Raw genomic sequence first — 20,962 nt, 5'->3', positions numbered from 1 at the left:
TGCTTTAGCATCCTTGCGTGCGTGTGAGTGATTGCCATGATAGCATGTTTACCATGAGGCTAATTGCTTATGTCATATAACTGCCTGAATGCCTGTGGCTGAAGGTTGGGTTATTTGAATTGGAACAATTCATCAAATGTGTGTTTTAAGCCCACTAGATAGTGGCAAAATCATGTTTTCTAAGTGTAGCGCGCCCGCGAGGGACCTCGCTACAGTTCGGACTCGATTTGATGTCATGGTTCTAAATCTGAACCAAAGAGTCCAAATCTGGCAAATCGTTTTGAGAAAACAGATTTTTAGAAAAAGAAGTGCCAAACATGGACTGCTTTGCCAAATACAGAGTCGCCACCTAAATATTTTTTATGGGAGAATTTAGGAAACCCTGACTCGGTGCCGAAGGCCACATGTCCGTCATCACCAGAGTTGTCTCGGCTCGGGAGCTAGGGTACGATTGGGGAAGGTCAGCTATGAGCACCCCCTCTCGCCCGATCCGAAGATCGGTCTCTACTAACCGTGATATCCGTTTTTGAAAACGTTATGTGTTCTTATTCCATTTATTAGCCTAGAATTACTACGTTATGCTCATAGCAAACAAGTACAGACTAGATTGTCTAACTTGGAAATAAGCATTGCATATCCGTTTGTTTTGGAAAAATGTTTTGGAATTTGCTACTCGCAAGTAGGCTAAAATACGGATTTCAACGAATTTTTCCAACTCAAACAATCCAACCTTCACCCACAGGCATTCAAACAGTTTATAACACATAAGCATCTAGCCACATGGTAAGCATACTGTCGTGATAGCATTCACATGCGTGCGATGATGCTAAAGCATAAATACTTACATCGTACTCCGTGCCAAAACAATAAACTGGTTAGCAAACAATGCGTGATCCTAGTTTATGTCAAGTTGACTAATGCAACACATACAGGATGCAATTAGATAGGCTCGGCTAACCTAAACATGGTATGTGAAATGCTACAACTATCACGTATTCAATTTGAAATTGAAGTACAAATGTAGTTAGAATGATGTGCCGAGCCTGGTGCATGCAAGGCAAATGTATGAATGCACGCATGCATTGCATAAGGTATGCTAATTTTAAATATGCCCTAATCTACCATCATAAGCAGGTAAATAAAAGGGAAGAAAGACGTGGGGTTGGAAGACATACATCCACTCACGCACACTTATTACACAATTGCCCTCACTCGGAGGGTACAAATAAATATTACAGTCCGAATAATAAATACATTAATTATTACAGAATTTCTAATTAACTAATAGAAAGAATGCCAAAGAAGGAGAAAGGCGGCAACAGCCTCCACCTCGGGATGCGTGAATGATGCATGCTCGAACCCGCCTTGCCCGGAAAGTCCGTACCATACCAAGGCTGCCTCTGTTTACACTGTCCTGCTTCTCTGAAAATTGCCACAATTCTGGGACAGGTTCCTTGCACACTGTAGAGTACCACCGGCTGGAGGAGGTGCCCACCGGCCATATGTAATTTCCATCAGCTGCTGTTTGAGTTAACGGCCATTCACAAATGGCCGATCGGCATTGGATGATGCCGGTCGGCAGAAGTTTCCTGCAGAAGACAGTTTTGACAGCAACAGAGGACAGACAGTACATGGCATGGGATTTCAGGCGCATGTGAGCATGGTCATGTTCCCCATCATGCTTTGAACTCAGGGAAGCATGGCCCTCGGTCCTCGAGCCATCAATGGTGCATGATAGCCCAAGAGATCAAGCTTGCCACTTGATGTAAAAATGCATGCAATCACACAAATGAGGACCAAGACCCTATCATACCGAAGTCAAGGGCCCCGGTGACTGAGAGTCAAGGTGCATTACATCACTTATAGTATGAACGCTCCTTAACCCTCACACTTGGTTTGACACCCCAAACCAAGTAATGCAATGCATGTTATGGGAACAATGACTCAAAGGTACAACATGAGATCGAAAATGCAAGGCATACCAAATGCCATGCAACTAATATGGCAAGTATGCAATGCTAGGCATGCAAGATGCAAATGCAATGCAAACATGGACAATTTAAGCTATAGGATCAACATATTACAACACTTAATGAAGCAATTATGCAATGGACATGAGACAAGCATGCAATGGTGGGCTTAAACCATGAAGGGGCAGACATTGATCCACCCCAAAACAGTGGCCAAAAGTGTCCAAAATGATGGACAAACACTCATACCAACAAGCAAGCCAATGGACCAAAAACTAAGGCACAAAAGGGGGCACTTCACTTCCACCAACATGACCACTCATGGCATGAATTGGACAAGTTAAAACAGAAACTTAGCAAGCAAAAATAGACCCCAAAACATACTAACATGCCAGCTAAAGTGGCTCCGATGAGATGCATGCACCAAAGCTCATATCTAGGCATAAAAGGCATACCCTCAAAGCATGAAAGAGGTCACTTATGTACACATACAAGCATGATTTATGGGCTGAAATATGATCCTAAATGATGCCAAATCAATGAGCATGGTCATAGCTACGCATGCTAGAAGTCAAAATGCTCAAAGCTTACAAGCCAAAACACAAAGAGAGGACACCAAATAAGGCAAGCATGACTGAAATAGATGGCCAACAGGCCTTAAACATGGTAAAATAATGCCAACACCTTCATGGGACTAAGCCAACACATGCAAGAATCATGGCCTAAACACGAGATGCATTTCTAGGCCAAACGGAGGAATGCAAAGCAAGTATATTAAGCATGCAAAAGGCCACAAATCCGACCAAAAATAGAGATTACACATGACCTAAAAACACCCAAAAACCTCTAAAAAAAGGCCAAAACCAACCAAGCATGCATGTTACCCTTTAAGCCAATATGCAAGGAAATAAGACAATGAAGGGAGAGGGGTGTCCCTCCCCTATGCAAAACTTCAAACCACCTTCCTCACCACTGAAAATCCACTGGTTTTCAGTGGTGAGAAGACCAAAACACTTAAGCAAACAAGGCCTTACCAAGGAGGCAACAAAAAAGGCCAAATAAGGCCTAAGAGGGTGAGTTTGAACTCAAAACACAAAGGACCCTTAATGAAAGTTCTTAAGCATGAAAATATAAGCATTTTTTATGTTATGCACAAAAACTAAATCAGCAAGCAAGATAGGTAAAAGACTAGTGCAAGTTTGGGGAAACTAAAGCAAAGTGCTCACCCTTGAAGCACACCTCAAGAACAGCCAATGCAGCCCTCTTCTTTTGATCAAAACAGCCCCAAAACTCAAGAATCAACCCTCAAAGCCCCTCAATCTCGGAGCAAGGTGTAATAGTGTGTGTATTAGTGCAAAAGTAAGGTAAAAGCTCACTTTTAGGCCAAGAAACACACACAAGGGAGGAGAGAGAGGGAAATATAGAGAGAGGGTGTATCTATATGTATAAGCTCTGGTTTTTGCCTTCAAAATTTCTAACCTAGAACAAGGAGAAGACCTCTCCTCTTATAGAAGTCCCTCTTGCCAAGCTTACACAACAAGCTTGCTTAGAGGGAAATCCCTCCATACACGTGTGTGGAGGGAAGCAGAGTTGGTGCCAGCTATCACAGCTGGCACAAAATATCTACATAAAGTAGATGAACAGTGGTCGGCTACTCAAAATTGCCATTTTGACAAAAATGAGTGCCGACCGGCAACAAATAGTGCCGACCGGCAAAATAGATTGCCGACAGCAACAAAACACCAGCCGGTGGCTTGTGGCCATGGCCGGTGATGTGTGGGGATGCCTTACAAGGCATTCCCTTCCCCTCCAAGGCAAAACACAAGTGTTTGGTGCAAAACTAGACACTAAACGGTCGAGTTCGGAGATCCTGAGGCAAGGCGCGTAGCCGAGACCTCCGGGAACTCCAAACGAACACAAGCACGGATGATCACCGGGTGTTCAAACGGTGACGTCCAAGTCTTGAGGACGGTCAAAAATGGGGTGTCTACACTAAGCCCACCTAAGGGTGGCAAATCCACGTCTTAGCCTACTTGCGGGTAGCACCATCAAACCATTTTCAAACAGACAAACATGAAATGTTTTGTTCCAATTCAGGCGATCCAGTCTATACTTGTATGCTGTGTGCATCACATAGTAAATCTAGGCTAATAACCGGAATAAGAACGCATAATGTTTTCAAAAATAGATATCATGGTTAGTAGAGGCCGATCTTTGATCGGGCGAGCGGGGGTGTTCACGAAGTGACCTTCCCCAATCGTACCCAAGTTCCCGAGCTGAGGCAACTTTGGTGATGACGGACACGTGGCCTTAGGCAAACGAGTCAGGGTTTCCTAAATTTCTCCAAAATAAAATATTTAGGTGGCGACTCTGTATCTGGCAAAGCAGTTCATGTTTGGCACTTCTTTCAAAATCTGTTTTCTCAAAACGACTTGCCGGATTTGGACTCTTTGGTTCAGATTAAGAACCGTGACGATTTGAGAGTTTGAGCTGTAGTGACCCCAAATGAACGGAACGGGACTCACCCTCCTGGGGCGTTCGGGGACGTCTATAGTTTCTGGCGACTCTGCTGGGGATTTAGAGAACTTGACTCGAACTCATGATATCTTGTTTTGACTACACTTATGTGTTTCTTTGCATTGCATTTGCATTGGTGCGCGTAGGACATCGTGTTTGCCATCTGCTATTCCTGAACGGTTTGCCGGAGGCTTGTCTTGTCAAGGCATGACCATAAGGCTGACCGGTTGTGGGCTCTGCCAGTATGGGAACACAAACCCCGGTTTTACCGGGGCACCCTTTTGACCATTCGACCTAGTGCATATTCGGAATCCATAGTGACCATTCCAAACTAGGACAGGTTGCTTACCCGATCATAGGTTGTTTGAAGCCGCTGCGTGCGTAGTGAAACCCTAGCTGCTGACAAAATAGGACAGGGAAACCCTACCCCAACATAGGGGTGTTTTGGCTCTCACTTATCTGTTATGTGCTTTTAGAGTGCGTCTCTACAAGAATGCATGTATCAGTTTGCAAGTTTGGGCATCAGGCCTGCGGGTACCAGTTCAGTATTTTGGGATTCAGTTTACCCGAGGGTAACAGTTTACAGGCCAAATTTTGGGGCAGAATTCAGTAGAGGGCACAGTCATCCCGTTATGCTCATATCTGTTCTGGTGAAATCAGGCTGAGATGCTGCATGTTTTCTCTTTTGCTAGATAGTCTTGGAACCATAGCTTCAGAAGGCCTCAATATTCCCTGGGTATACCGAACTTGTGTTGATAGACTTTGTCGGGTCAGAGATTCAGTTCAAAGGCAATCAGTGTTCCTTTACCAGAGGCTGGGTGAAAAGGTCGGTCAGGCACAGACCACCAGTACAGCAGCTACCAGCTCAGTGGTCTTTGAATAGCCAGGTTGAGATTTCTGAGCCTACTGCAGACACAGGTATACCAGTTACTCAGTTAGATCAGGGCAATATGTCGGGTCTGGAAGAGATGGTGCGCCAACTCCAGGATAGTATGAAAGCCATGCAGTAAGATGCTGTCCGTCAAGCAGAATTCACCAAGCAACAGGCTGTGGTCATAGCCCAACAAGAAGAGACAATTGCCAGGTTAGAGCAGCAAACTGGTGTATCTACTTCACACCAGGCTCCTCCCCCACCAAAAGTTCCCATTCTCGGGGAGGCAACCCACGTCCAGGATGATACGGACATTCCAGGCGGGCCAGCTCCGCCCCCGGTGCTACCCCAGCTGTCTAAAACACCCATCAACCTACCAGACTCCCCCTTTGAGTTTGAGATGGACCCCACAGCATTGAAAGTGAGCAAGCTTGAGAAATTGTTCAAAAAGTCTCAGGGGGCCCGCTCTATTCCTGATATAGAGGATGGTTATACCGACTCAGTGGTGACCTTGTCGGAGCGGTTTAAAATGTCGCATATCGATCGATTTGATGGCTCTGAAGACCCAATGGTGCACCTCCAGCTGTTTTCTGATATCTTGAGGCCAATGGGTTTGACCACAGCCCAGAAATTGTCACTATTCGGCCGAACCCTGTCTGGGATAGCCGCAATCTGGTATGCAAAATTGGAGAACTCTGTGAAATGGAACTGGGAAGAGCTAGCTGAGGCCTTTATTGCTCAATACTCCTATAACACACAGATCGAGGTCAAGACTCGTGATCTCGAAGTTACCCGCCAAGAGTTCGTAATGTCCATTAGTAACTCCGAAAGGCATAACAAGAAATTCGTAATGTCCATACCTCGTTCGAAAAGCAGTCTTTTCAGTGTCCCTTGTCTTGACTTTCAATTGGTGGTAGCCGGATCTCAGGTCAATTTTAAAAAACACTTGAGCACCATGTAACTGGTCAAACAAATCATCAATTCGAGGCAATGGATATTTGTTTTTCACTGTTACCTTATTCAGGTCACGGTAGTCAATGCAGAGTCTTAATGAGCCGTCTTTCTTTTTCACAAACAAAACTGGTGCTCCCCACGGTAAAGTACTGGGCCTGATGAACTTCTTGTCTAACAGTTCCTGTAGCTGAACTTTTAGTTCTTTCAATTTGGTAGTGCCATTCTGTACGGAGCTTTGGAAACTGGCTGTGTACCCGGAATCACATCAATGGTGAATTCAATGTCCCTATCAATCAAATCTCTTGGAAAATCATCTGGAAAAACATCTGGGAATTCTCTGACTATATGAATACTGTTCACATCAGTCTTAGTATCAGTAGGTACAGTCAATAGACAACACAGATACCCTTTACACCCCTTTTTAATCAGTTTAAAAGCTTTCATGGATGAAATCAGGTATGGGGGAGGTACTACTCCAACTCCGTTAAACACAAATTCAGGCAATCCAGGTGGACGAAAAACAACTTGTTTCATTATACAGTCTATGGTAGCATAATATTTTGTTAACCAGTCCATTCCCAATATCACATCAAAGTGGTAAATATTCAAAGGTAGTAAATCAATATACAAATGAACATCCCCAACAATAATTTCACATGCAAGGTACATATAAGCACAAGTCATGGATCCCCCAAAAGGTGAAGATACAACTAACAGATAATTTAGGAGTTCCAATGGTCTATTCAATTTCCGTGAAAAAGCATGCGAGACATATGAATGTGTAGACCCCGAATCAATCAGAACATAAGCATTTTGAGCACAAATTGAGAGTATACCTGACACAACGGTCTTGGTATTTTGCACATCTCCCGGTACGAGTGCGAACACTCGGCCTTGCCTCATAGGCTCTTTTCTAGTCACTTTGGGATTAGGTTTAGGTGGAGCAGTTGCTATTACGGTGCTAGCTGCAGCTTTACTATTGCCCTGAGGAGTAGAAGGGCAATCTTTGACCATGTGGCCCACCTTGCCACACCTGTAACAAGGATCAGAAATTTTATAGAAAACCCTTTTATGTTTCTTACCACATTCAGAACAGGGCGGTATGGAACCATTTCCTTGACTGGAACTGGTTGTTGACCCTGTATTTTGCTTTTTATTCAATGAACTGTTCCGGCCTTTCTTAAACTTGAAGCCTCGTCTCTTACCACGCCACTCGGTCGCTGGTGTTTCAGTCTGTTTCAGTGCCTCGATGTTTGACTCAACCATTATTGCTCAGTCAAGAATATCTACATATTTCAATAGTTTCAAAACATTGATTCTGTCAATGATTTCAACATTAAGGCCGCCTTCAAACTTCCTGGCCTTTCTGTAATCGGTATCCACCATGTGTGGTGCATATCTGGCGAGTTCAGTGAATTTCGATTCGTACTCAGCTACGGACATAGTGCCTTGTTTCAGTTGTTCAAATTCAGTCACTTTTCGGTCCCTGACACACTGTGGAAAATATTTCTCAAAGAAGGCTCCCATAAACTGAGCCCAAGTCATAGTAGTATTGGTGTCACGAACAAGCATCCACCACCTTCTGGCCTCTTCTTGTAAGGTGAAGGTAGCCAGTAGCACTTTGTGTGCTTCAGAACACGGAAAGACTTCAAACAATTTATTGGTTTCTAGAACCCATGTTTCGGCCTTTAGTGGTTCAAGGCCTCCCTGAAAGGATGGTGGTTTCATTTTGCTGAACTTCTGTGTCAGAGCAATTATATCATCATTAACATTCTGCTCGGGTTAAACTGGAGGAGGTGGGGGCTGTTGGTTCTGTTGTAGCCTCAAGGCCTCAGTCAACAGTTCAACTGTTCTTTCTAATCTTGCCATTCTGGCATCAGATGATTCTGTTTCATTGGCATTCCTTGCATTGTTCATTTCAGTATATGCAATACAATGATAATAAACATAGGCAGCTACATACTTAAACACCTTAGCACATTAGCACATATATTCATGTTATGGCCACACACACTTTTTCAATGCTCATGCAATGCCCTATTCACTTTTCTAGGACATCCTATAGCTCATTTGGACACGTGTGTGCGGTATAACTCATGGTTTAATAACGCTCTGATACCACTCTGTCATGATCCAAACCCGCCCCTATGGGTTTAACACCGTAACTGGCCAGTAATCCGATATTACCGAAGGCCTGCTTAACAGTAATAACAGTAATACAGAGTACAAGGGCTAGCGGAAGCCAAAACAGTAAATGAAAGATGTCCAATGAGCTGTGACGGTCTGTATGTAAAAAAGACTTTTCATAACACATTCACATTCAGAACAAAAGTAGTATGTACATACATCATATACAGGCATTCAGGTTAGGGACCAAATCCCTACCATAACAATACAGTATAAGTCTATACAGTCTATACAAAACAGAGACAGAAAGGGAGAATCTAAAACACCCCGAAGCAGCCTTGGCTTGGACACACTTGGAACCTCGCAGTGAGGCACGTTGGTTGGCTTGACAAAAAGGGAGTTTAACCCAACACTCCTAGCTTCGATCCAGTGCCGAGACACCTACATATATATATATAAAAACAGTGAGCTAAAGCCTAGTGAATAACAAATGCGTAAAGGGGTTAAGAATGAATGTCATTTCAATCATTAAACAGTCATACCATTCATTTAGAAACCATAGCAGTTATAAGTGGTATATCCAATAGCAAAACAGTACAGTAGGCCTTAACAGACCGAACAGTCAGTTGATGGCCATCATAACAGTAAACAGTAGTGGTTCCAACATAGGAACCGACAGAGATCTCTGTGACAGTAACAGTACAGTAACAGTAAGTTGCTATGGATACCACGAATACAGTTCATCAATAGGACATCATTCATTTAGTAAGAAATATCATTTCAGAAAGCAGTACAGTAGATCATTCAGAAAATATTCATGATTGAACATATCTTTACAACATTGTTACTCACAAAGTACTGGGCTACAGAGAGGCTAGTGAGCGTCCTCGCATGCCAACCCTACACAATTACAGAATGAACACATACTAAGTTACACACTTGGGAATCAATGACTTAGTCCCTATCTTGACTCGGTATGGTTCTACATCAATAACCTCATTAAGATGCCTTAAACTAGGCATAGGAATGCCTAGGATGAAATGAGGATGCAAAGATGTACTTTAAAACAATTTTCAAAATTTTCAGAAAACAGGGGTCTCGCTCGAGCGTGGATTTCTTCGCTCGAGCGGACATGCAGACAAAAGAGCTACACTTGAGCGTGACTTTCCTCGCTTGAGCAGACTGCAAAAGTACTAGATGCATGAAATTCATGCTCGGCGGGCGCTCGACCCCCGCTTGAGCGTGAGACACAAGTCCTCGCTCGAGCGGACTGTAAACACATGCAAAGCACTGGATACATACATTTCATGCTCGAGCGTTACTTTACTCGCTCGAGCAGACTGCATGAACTCAGAGTGTACGCTTGAGCGAGAGCATGGATCCAAAATCTGGAATTTCCAGATTTGTCTCCAAACACAAAACTCAATCTTCAAAGCCTCAAATTCGATCATTTTGGGCTAATTTTCTGGAAAACACTTTAAAACTCATAATATGACATGTTTCAAAGATCAATTTGAGAAATCAAAGCCCAAGGATGAGTTGATTGAACACCATTTTCAAATAAACTTCAAGAACATGAAGAACAATGCAAAACTCATACATGCATGAGTTCCCATGAACTCTAATGTTTCAAAACATGACCAAATCCAAGTTTTAGCTCAAAAACATGGTGAATTCATAGACCTCCACTAAAATATGGACATGCATGTAAGGAATTCATACAAGACAACTTCAATTTCAAGAATATGTACATGCATGCATGAATCAAGCTTCAATTCAACATTTTGAACCAATTCTAGACTCTAATCACCAAACTTCCATGAAACATGCAAGATACAACTTAAATACAAGTTCAAGAAGATGATTCTCCTACCTTAGGTCCTCAATTTCAAGAATGGAAGCTCAATTATGCAATCTACTCTTCAATTCTTCTAATTTTCCTAGCCAAAACTTGCTGAAATCAATTCTCCTACTCTCCCTCTCTCACTCACTCGGTTTTGGACTTGAGGAAAATGGCTGAAGAGTTATGATAGTGCTAACATATATAAATCAAATAAATGGCTCATGAAATAATCCACTAAGTGGCATTTTGGTAAATAACTCAAGTTGATGCATTATAACTTCATTTAATCTAATTTAATCATACCAAAACAAATTTCAATTAAATCTACCATAAAATCACATAAATTCTAATTAGCACAAAATACCAATCAATTTCAGATTCAGCCGCCGATAAGGCCTTCAATTTACAATTTGAACTTAAAACGTGAACAAATCAATTTATGGCAAACAGATAGAGATGCACTTAAACCGATACACTCGGATAATCAGTTCAGAATTTCAGTCTAATCAGTTACTTATCACATTCAGTCACAGTTTAGCAGTAATCAATGGTGAGGGTTGTCACACACACCTAGGCCTTTGAGCACCAACACCTATGACCATCTTGGAACCACTTTAGTTGACCTCCACCATCGCCTAGGCATATTGGCCGAGATGTCATCATCTAGGCCGAGATGTGTATCATCTAGGCGTCCGAGATCTTTGATCCCTACACCTAGCGATCTCGTTCCGGAACTGGTATGACCTAGACCGAGGTGCGGCACATCTAGGCCAAGGTGTGGCACAGTTAGGTCAAGTATTATCCTTCCTAGCCGAGATCATTGAGACCTTACTTGCCGAAGCCTATGTCCTAATATGAGATCATTGCCTTGTCAGAGTGCCCATGCCATCTTACTTGTTGTACACACTTTGTCATACTTTTGTCTTGTCATTCTGGCACCTTTTTTAGGAGATCCAATCCGGTGATGCCACGTGTCCCAGCAGAGGGTTAAGTCAGCTAGTAGTGAGAAACCCACATCATTTGTTATATCTTTGCCTTTGAAGAGAGAGAAGCTCTAGGAAGACGAAGAGAAGTCCTTAGAGTGAGAAAGCAAGATTCTAAGCTTGATCCTTCGAGTTTGAACTGTTTGATCCGTGTTTTGAGGTTAGATTCTTGATCTACTCTTATTGTTCTTTATGTTCATATGATCACATTGCATGATCTAGCATGATTCATGAGCCATGCATTGATTTAAAGTTTGATTTTAGAAAGAGAAAGTGATATTCTTGTGTTCTTCAAGAAAAACCAAATTTTGATCCGAAAGTTTGTATCAAGATTCATGTTTTTGTATTTGTTTTCATGAAATCTTCAACTATGGGCACCCAGGTCCATGTTTTTGAACTCATACCGTGAAATCTCGGATTTTGTAATAACAAGTTATGATTTTTGCATTCATGTTCTTTGTGTTCATGATCTTCATGTTCTTCAAGAGAAAACCCAGATTTCCAGACTTCATTTGCCTAAGTGTGGTCACTGAGACCCACTCTTGCCTAGAACTCACACCTAGGCCAAGCATCGTATCTCACCTTAGCCTACCTTTCATGATCACTTGCACCTTAGCCTATCTTGCATGCACACCTAGGCCAAGCATCGTATTTCACCTTAGCCTACCTTGCATGATCACTTGCACCTTAGACTATCTTGCATGCACACCTAGGCCAACCACCACACACTTAGGCCAACCATAGTACACCTTTGCCGGCACCTTGTAACATCTCGGCAGGCAGCCGCACACCTAGGCCTAGGAGACTACACCTCGGCCAAGAGGTGTGGGACCTCTGCCAAGACCCCCGGAGTTCACCCAGCTATGCCACTTTTGCCTAGATCTTCTCTGTGCATCCATTCCATGACCTGGTTGGTACCCAGCATGTTTTCCCTAGAAGAAAAACAGTGTTTTAACTCTCAGCACATGTTTTGCTTTGTCTTGACTTGGTTTTGGAAAAAAATGCCAGGATCTTTACCCTCATGTAAGACTTGTTTTGAAAGTGCATTTCATAACCATCTTTGAGCATTCCTTCTTGTCTTCTTGAAGTGCATTCAGTGGACTTTTATTATGTATTTGTAGGTCTTGGATCCTTGCCTTAATCCCTACACCTGAAGAGCTAAGTGAGTGGTATTTTTAATAAAACTATGTTATAATGTTTTCATAAAGCTTTGCTTTGTTTTGGAAAAGTATTTGATGAAGCGTGAATAATTATCCACTAGTTTTTGTATCAAGTATTATGTTTGTTTTGATGACATTCTTGGAAGGTCCTTTCGTGCTAGGGGACGTTAAGCCTAAGTAACACCTTTGTTTGAGATATCTCTGCCATCGACGGTCTTGTACGAATGGTACCACCGACGGTCTAATACGAGTGAGTTTGTGTAGACACCCCATTTTTGACCGACCTTAAGACTCAGACGTCACCAGTTGAGCCCTCGGTGATGTTGCATTTTGTGCTCGTTCTGAGGTTTCAGAGTCTCGGCTGCGAGCCTTGCCTCCGGACTTCGGAGCTCTTTTGTGCCTTGCCTCGGTTTGCGAACCGGGTCTTTTTTTCTCTGTTTTCTCTTCCCGAAGGGAGGGAGAGGTCTCGTAGACCATCTCTCAGTGGTCGTAGGCTACGTTTCGTGGTCGTAGGCCATTTTTCCCATTTGGAGCCCGATTTCCAGTTTTCGGAGCCGTCGGCCGTGTGCCTCGGTTCGGGACCGCTTAACTACCTCCGTTTGCTCCAATTTTTGGCACACATCTTATTTCCTCCCTTTAGAGGAACACTGTGGCCCTAAAGACCACCTTCGTGGTCATACGCCACTTCTGATGCCTAACAACCTGTTTTCGGGGCCCCAAACCGCGCGTTTTGGCCCCCGAGCCTTCGTTTTGCATCCGTTTTGGTCCGTTTTTGGTAGAGACCCTATTTTCACTGTTAGGAAGGTGTTAAGATGGTGGTCGGCCACCTCTTCCCCTGAAAAACCAATTTTCTCATTTTCTCTCTCCAAAAGCCGATTTTTTTAACAGAAAGCTGGTTTTTCCCACTTTTGAGCCACATTTTCTGGCTTTTCATACCACCATTATGATCTACTCATCTGGGAGGCCACCAATATGGGTAGGCCGGCCAGAAATTCACCTTGACCCTTTTGAACCTTGCTTAAAAGCTAGCTTTTCTCTCTCCTGGGTCACATTTTCTGGTTTTTCTCCACAGGGCTATGTTCTACTCATCTGGGAGGCCACCTTTCTGGGTAGGCCGACCAGCAATTGTTCTTGAACCTTTTGACCCCTGGTCAGTTGACCAAGGGGAGTGGCCAGCCGGCCACTTGAACTGGCCGGCCTGCTTATTGGCCACGTGTATGGAGGATCTTTGAAGCTTCCAAGAGAAGCTTTGGCCTCTCTTCTCTATAAGAGAGGCCCTCCTCTTCATATCTAGGGGTTAGACATTTTTGGCCAAGGCACATAACCTCCCTCCTCCATTGCCACTATTCCAAGCTCCAAAACCCTAACTTTCTTGTTCCATTTACACTATAACCCTTAGCACCACACCTTCATCATCCATTTCAGCACCTTGGAAGCCATTTGCAGAGGTTAAAAGCTCACCAACTTGGTCCAAAAGCTGCTGGAGGTCGGCTCTTCAAGGGTAAGTCCTCATTTCCCCCATTTTTGCATTATTTTGCCCTATACCTTAGCTCCATTTGAAAGTATTTTCGAGCCTTGGTGTAAACTGAAAATAGTCTTATTTTGAGATCCTCTTCATGTTTGTTTAAGAACACTTTTCTGTTTGAGGCCTCCTACACCCTTGCATGCTTTACCCTCTTTGTAGGCCTATTTTGCATCATACTTTAGCCTTACTTGTGAGAACTTTCGAGATTTGCTATAAACTGTAAAGTGATTTATTTTGAGCCCCTCTTCAACTTCGTTTAAGGACACTTTACTGTTTGAGGTCATTTACTTCCTTGTTTGTTCAATCTCTCTTTTAGGGCTATTTTTGCATCATACTTTAGCCTTACTTGTGAACATTTTCGAGATTTGTTTTGAACTGGAAAAAGTCTTGTTTTGATCTCCTCTCAAGTTTTGTTAAGGTCCTATTTCTTTTTGGGGTCATCTTCCCCCCTATGCATGCTTCATCCCTTCATGATTAGGGCCATGAATTAGAGCACTTGCATTGGCCATGGTTTGGCCTCTTAGCCACTAAAATCCAGTGGATTTTCAATGTCTTTGATGCATTTTTGAGGGCCAAAATTAGAGGGGGGTGACCCCCTCTCTCCTTGTCTTGTTTGGGGGTCTTTTGGGCCTTCCAAAGGGGCCCTATTTTTCATGCATCGAAGTCTTGTTTCAGGCCTCATTTTGTGAGTTTTAGGGTCTCCCTTAGGTCTGTCCAGGGCCCTTTTGGCCATTTTTTATACCTACAATGCATGTGTAGAACAATTCCATTCAAGGCCTTTTGAGGGGGCCTTTCTTTGCATGCTTCCTTGACTGATTTCAGGGCCTATTTTGTGAGTTTTAGGGTTTTCATAACTCATTTCCAGAGTTGGTTTGGTCATGCTAAGTGTCTATCTTATATGTGTTTAACAACCCCTTGAATGGCCTTCCAAAGAAGCCCCTCATTTTTGCATGAATTGGTTGCATTTCAGTGATTATTTGGGCATATTTTAGCATATTTTATTCACTGTTTTTGGCTGGTTTGATGAGTTCTCATTTGCTTCATATACATGCTATGTAAACCATGCTTGCCAGTCAATGTTGCATGCTATTTTAGTCCATCGTGTTAGCATCTTTTGACCATGCTCTAAACTAGAAATGTGCATGTTTTGGGACTGTCTTGGCTCTTTCTTTAGACTTTATGATCAAATAATGCTTGCTTTGTATACTTGTGGTTCAATGCATTGGATTAGTTTTGAGTTTTGGGGCCTATTCCATGCATCGGGTGCCATATTTCCATGTCTCGGGACCATTTAGCATCATTTTTCAGTGCTGAAAATTACATGTTTGAATACCATGCTTCGTCCTTGCCATGTTTTGGTAGAGTGGCATTTAATACCTTAGGTTCGGTCCTCAATTTGAGTGCATGTGTACACGCATTTCGGTCATCTCATTTTCATACCATAGCTACTGATGTGAGTGTGGCTGAGGTCCACTCATGTTGGTGTAAGTCCATTATGCATTGTATATGCCATCTCATAGCATCACGTATGCTAGGTTATATGTTAGTCGCATTGTGTATGCCATTTTATTTGCATTGTGTTTGGGATAGGAGTTAGCCCGAGCACGGGAAACGAGGTACGTTTCGTACTCCGAGTGACGGAACATGTCTCAATTCTCCGTCGCCGACACTCCGGATTACCCATAATGAGTTTAGGTCTTGTTGTGTTTTCATGTGCATTTATTTCATATTGAGTTGTGCAATTCGACTCCTCGGCCATCATGCATCGATATGCGTGATTGGTGGCATGAGGATCGAGGACTACACTCCCTGAAGGGTAGTCATGCATACATGTGTGAAATACTTTGCCATGCCCCTTTGTTGCTCTCTGTTGCGGTAAATCAGAAATCAGCTGCCTTTCGGAGCGTTGCACAATATTTCGAAAATAATTGCAAACAGAAGCGAATCGGGGCATCGCAATCGATTTTCGCGCCAGGCAACTCAAGCATGCATCTCCCATCATTCGGAACAGAGCTGAGGCACTTCATAGGCTTGCATGCTGATTTATCGCTTTCCTAGTTAATTTGTTAATTAATTAGGGTTTTGTAATATTTAATTATTCATTTCAGACTGTATTATTCTTTCGGACCCTCTGAGCGAGGGCGCAATTGTAATAAGTGTGCGTGCGTGTGATGTATGTCTTCCAACCCCACATCTTTCTCCCTTTTATTTACCAGCTTATGATGGTTAGATTAGGGCATATTTCAATTGGCATACAGTATGATAGCATGTTTGCATTCATTCATCTGTCTTGCATGCACCGGGCTCGACGCATCATACTAACTGCATTTGTATTACAATTCCGAGTTGAATACTTGTTAGTTGTAGCATCATCATATGCCATGTTTAGAATAGTCGAGCCTATCTTAGTTGCATTTTGCATGTGTTGCATTAGGCATTTCAGCATAGTTAGGATCATGCATTGATTTCTAACATAGTTTCTATTTTGGCTTGGAGTACTAGGTAAGCTTTTATGTTTTAGCATCCTTGCATGTGTGTGAGTGACTGCCATGATAGCATGCTTACCATGAGGCTATGTGCTTATATGATATACCTGCCTGAATGACTGTGGGTGAAGGTTGGGTTATCCGATTTGGAACAATTTATTAAATGCAAATTTTAAGCCCACTAGATAGTGGCAAATCATCTTGTTTTCGAAGCCCACTTGAGGGTGGCAAAATCTGCATTTTAAGCCTACTTGCGAGTAGCAAACCATTTTTAAAACAAACATGAGATGTGTTGTTCCAATTCAGGCGACCCAGTCTATACTTGTATGCTGTGCGCATCACATAGTAAATCTAGGCTAATAACCGGAATAAGAACACATAATGTTTTCCAAACTAGATATCATGGTTAGTAGAGGCCGATCTTTGATCGGGCGAGCGGGGGTGCTCACGAAGTGACCTTTCCCAATCGTACCCAAGTTCCCGAGCCGAGGCAACTTTGGTGATGACGGACACATGGCCTTAGGCAACGAGTTAGGGTTTCCTAAATTTTCCAAAATAAAATATTTAGGTGGCGACTCTGTATCTGGCAAAGCAGTCCATGTTTGGCACTTCTTTCAAAAAAAAATATGTTTTCAAAAATGATTTACCGGATTTGGACTCTTTGATGATTTCATCGGTCTTGTATTGCACTCTGCGAGATTAGATACAGGACCGTGACATTGAGTCCTGAACTGTAGTGAGCCCAATGAACAACACGGGATTTCCCTCCCAGGGCGTTCAGGGACGTCTACAGTTTGTCTAATCCATTCCGGGTCGGTTATTCCTTTGTTTTATCAGGAATGTCATCCTTTGTATTATGTAGATGTTAGTAAACATCCCAAGAAGCTTTGAAAGACTTTGATTGATGAACTTGATTCATCTCATGTTTTGTTACAAGTTATGATATGTATTGTTTTGATAAAGATCTTGGATATCATTCATTCAAACCTTTATTACTTATATCATCACAGAGTATCCAAGCTCACCCTCCCCTTTATATATATGTAGGTGGTGAGAAAGAAGGCGGTGACGCCTAGATGTTATTTGCAAGTTTTTTTCAGATTCATGTTTTGCTAGCATCTTGAAGATTATGCTTCTTAGTTTGTGATTCATGTCTTTTGTATATTTCGGCTTGAGAAGTCTTTTGATCAAGATGTAACATGTACTATATTTTATTTGTGTTCAAGTTGTAAAACCATGTTAAGATGTATGTCGTTTCATTTGATCTATACACAGCTCTTATGGACTACTTAGATTTAAATTTGCTTCCGCACATGTAAGCCTCATATGTATACTCTGATTGTGTGTGAATTTTTGTAAGTTGGCCTTTGGTAATCTCAGATTACTGGCCATCACGGCACCATTCTACTAGGGGCGAGATTGGGTCGTGACAGACTTATTGGTTCGAAAACTTTTTGACATGACCTAAACTGCTACCAAATATGTAGATTGAACTTTTAGGTAATTAATCCTAAAATTAATTAGTAAAATATTTTTAGTATATATAATTCTATTAAGTTTTGTTTATGGACAATTATATTAAGTAGAAGTATTTTAAATATTAAATTTTAGAAAGAATTTTGGTAAGGGTATTGATCTGAAATTTTTATTAAAAATCAAAAAAAGAAAAAAAGAAAAAAAGAAAGATGCGCTACATAGGAGAGAGAGAAATAATTTAAAGGTAAATAATATATATATATATATATTTTAAATTTTGATAACTTTAGTCCTATCATTTTATAAAAACCTTACTTAAATCAATACATATAATAATTTTAAATAAATTATTTGTGTATATTTTAATAATTTTAGCTCTATCGTACTATAAAAATATAAATTAAATAAATATATATATAATAATTTTAAATTATTTTAAATTATAACATATATAAAAAAGAAATATTCATTTGATAATTTTAATCTTGCGTGTTACAAAAACGTAATTTAAATAAATATATAATAAATTTATATGATATTAAATTATAGCTTGATATTAGAAATAATTGTTATAAAATTAAAAGTGATTATAATTATTTAAGATAATTAATATTATAAATAAGATAGACATAAAAATAAGAAATAATTTTAATATTTTATTTAAAAAAGTGAAAAAAAAGTATAATAAAATTAATTGGTAAAGTACTTTTAGTATGTATAATTTAGGTCTTTTTATGGATAATTTAGATTAAGTAGAAATTTTTTAAATATTAAATTTTAAAAAGAATTTTGGTAAAATGATATATTGATGTGGCATTTTAGTAAAAAAAGAAAAAGAAAAGAGAGAGAGAGATGTGTCACATAAGAAAGAGAAAAATTGAGAGCAAACACTACTTTTAATAATATAAAACATTGTATACATAATATGGAAGATTATTATTTTTAGCATTTTCTTTGTCTCAATGTGAGGAATTTACTCAATTAAGGATATTCCTTCACCATTATTTTGCATTAAGGTTCTACTATAGAAGAACATTTAGAACAAAAAGTTAGTTATAAACTCATAATGGAGATGATGGTAAACTGACAATGAACAATCATTTTTTTGCTACTGTTACACATAAACCGCAATCTCTTCGTCGATTTATATAGCCATTTGTATTGTGTAGTTAATTCACCTATATTATACTGGCTTTGATTATAAAAAGATTTTTCTAAAAAGGTGGGCCAATATATATGAATTATTTGATGATTTTTCTATATTGTTTGGTACTATGTTTGTTGTTTGAAAAAATATTTTTGTTGCCATTAAACAATCGGAATAATCAAATTTTACTTTCTTTTAATTTTGTTTCATGTTTTCATGTTTCAATGTGAATGTTCACATTGGTATGAATTTAGTTTTTTTAAGCCTAGTTATAAGTTAATTGCAAATTGTTTACATTTATATTGTATTTTGATATGAACTTTTTTTTTTTTTTTAAATTCGAAAATTAGTTGTATGTTTGTTGTTTTGGTTATCATGCTTGTTGGTTGAATAGTTATTTTTATAACCATTGAACAATCGAAATAGCCAATTTTTACTTTTTCAAATTTGTTTTATATTTTCATGTTGCAATGAAAATGTTTACATTTGTACGAGTTTATTTTTTTTTAAGGTTAATTGTATGTTAATTATAAATTATGTACATTCACATTTTATTTTGGAATAAGTTTTGTTTTTTCGAAAGTTAGTTATATGTTTGCTATTTTTGTTACTATGCATGTTGGTTGAACAATCATTTTTGTTACCATTGAACAATCAAAATAGTCGATTTTCACTTTTTTCAATGCGTTTAGTTTTTTAAGACTAGTTGTATGTTAATTGTAAATTGTGAACATTCATATTTTATTTTGGTATAAGTTTTATTTTTTGGAAGGTTAGTTCTATGCTTGTTATTTATTGTGAACATTCACATTATACTTTGTTATGTGTTTGTTTTTTTTAAAAGTTAGTTGCATATTTCTTGTTTACTGTGAATATTCACATTGTATTTTGATTTTCTTTTAGATTTTTAATTGCATTATTTTTAAAATTTTCATAATATAAAAAAGTTGAAAGTTCATAATTTGAGATTTTCTCTATGAAATGAGGGATAAATTTTCTCATTGGAATGAGGAAGAAATTTTCTCCTTAGAATGAAGGAGATATTTTCTTCTTAAATGAGAAAAATATTTTTTTCCACTAAATGAGGGATTATTGTTATCTTTTTATTGTGTATTAATTTCAAAATGAAAATATGTTCAAAAAAAAAATATAAGGATGATTTAGCCATATTACATTAAACAAGATCTAATGGAATACCAAAAAATAAGATGAGTTGCATAGAATAAAACACTTAGAAAGAGGATTTATTAAAAAAATACCCCCCAAAAAGTGTAAATTATATTAAAAAGTATAAAAGTGCTCTCAAATATGTAAAAATTATATTGAAATTATAATTTTTTTGGGGCAAATTACGACATTGGTATTTATATTTTGATTATTGTGTTAGTTGGTCTTTATAATTTCAATTGACTCGATTTTAACCCTGGATTTATAATTATGTCTCAAGTTGGTCCAAGTGATTATAACTCAACATATTTTTATGAAAAATATGCATAAGGTCATGTGTTATATTTTTAAGGGAAAAATTATAATCAGTGTATTTGGTTTGAGTTTTTTAGATTAAGTTTTTTGAAAATTAAATTTTTTAATTTTTGTATTTTTTGTTTTTAGTGCATATTTTTAAAATTTTAAACATTTTTTTACTTTTTTATATGCACTTACTTTGATGTATTTAAAAAATAAAAAAATTTGTGAAAAATATTTTAAAAAATTAATAAATAAATATAAATATAAAAAATGTACTGAATTCTCGTATTTTTTTTTTGTATTTTTTATATTTTTGGTATTTAGTGAATTTTTAAAAGGCTTTTTCACAATTTTTTTAACTTTATAGGTATATTTATGTTAAGTATGTCTAAAAAGTAAAAAAAAAAATTTAAAATATTAAAAAAATTCAGTAAAA

The sequence above is a fragment of the Camellia sinensis genome, chromosome 9 (genome assembly GCF_055761805.1).
Source record: "Camellia sinensis isolate YWXY chromosome 9, ASM5576180v1, whole genome shotgun sequence".
Classification (NCBI taxonomy): domain Eukaryota; kingdom Viridiplantae; phylum Streptophyta; class Magnoliopsida; order Ericales; family Theaceae; genus Camellia; species Camellia sinensis.
This window is presented reverse-complemented; position numbering follows the sequence as displayed.